This window comes from Morone saxatilis, unplaced genomic scaffold (assembly GCF_004916995.1).
Source record: "Morone saxatilis isolate NCDOM2014 unplaced genomic scaffold, NCSU_SB_2.0 Contig21, whole genome shotgun sequence".
Classification (NCBI taxonomy): Eukaryota; Metazoa; Chordata; class Actinopteri; family Moronidae; genus Morone; species Morone saxatilis.
In genome coordinates, this window is record NW_023339774.1 from 19,814,546 (window position 1) to 19,814,796 (window position 251).

A 251-nucleotide genomic window follows, 5' to 3' on the forward strand; every position below is an offset into this window, starting at 1 on the left:
GGGGTGTGGATGCCTTGATCTTATGTTAAAGGTTTCTATGTGTATACAGTGGGATTTAGCCACTGGCTCCCTCCATTAAGGACAGACTGAGGTGACTTTGAACCATCCTTTATCTGCCAGAACCCCCAACTCATTAAACTTCCTTTTATTTTATTTCCCATTACTTTAAAATGACCTCCCCCTTCCCAGTGGTGGAGAAGGTATTTACATCCTTTACCTAACTAAAAGTGTTACTACCACACTGTAAAAAT

General features: G+C 40.6%; 1 protein-coding gene across 1 annotated transcript in view; it reads left to right on the forward strand.

The window, feature by feature from the left end:
- The window catches only part of ap3b1a (adaptor related protein complex 3 subunit beta 1a), a 50,261-nt gene that overhangs the window by 23,831 nt on the left and 26,179 nt on the right, over positions 1–251 (forward strand). The window lies entirely within an intron of this gene.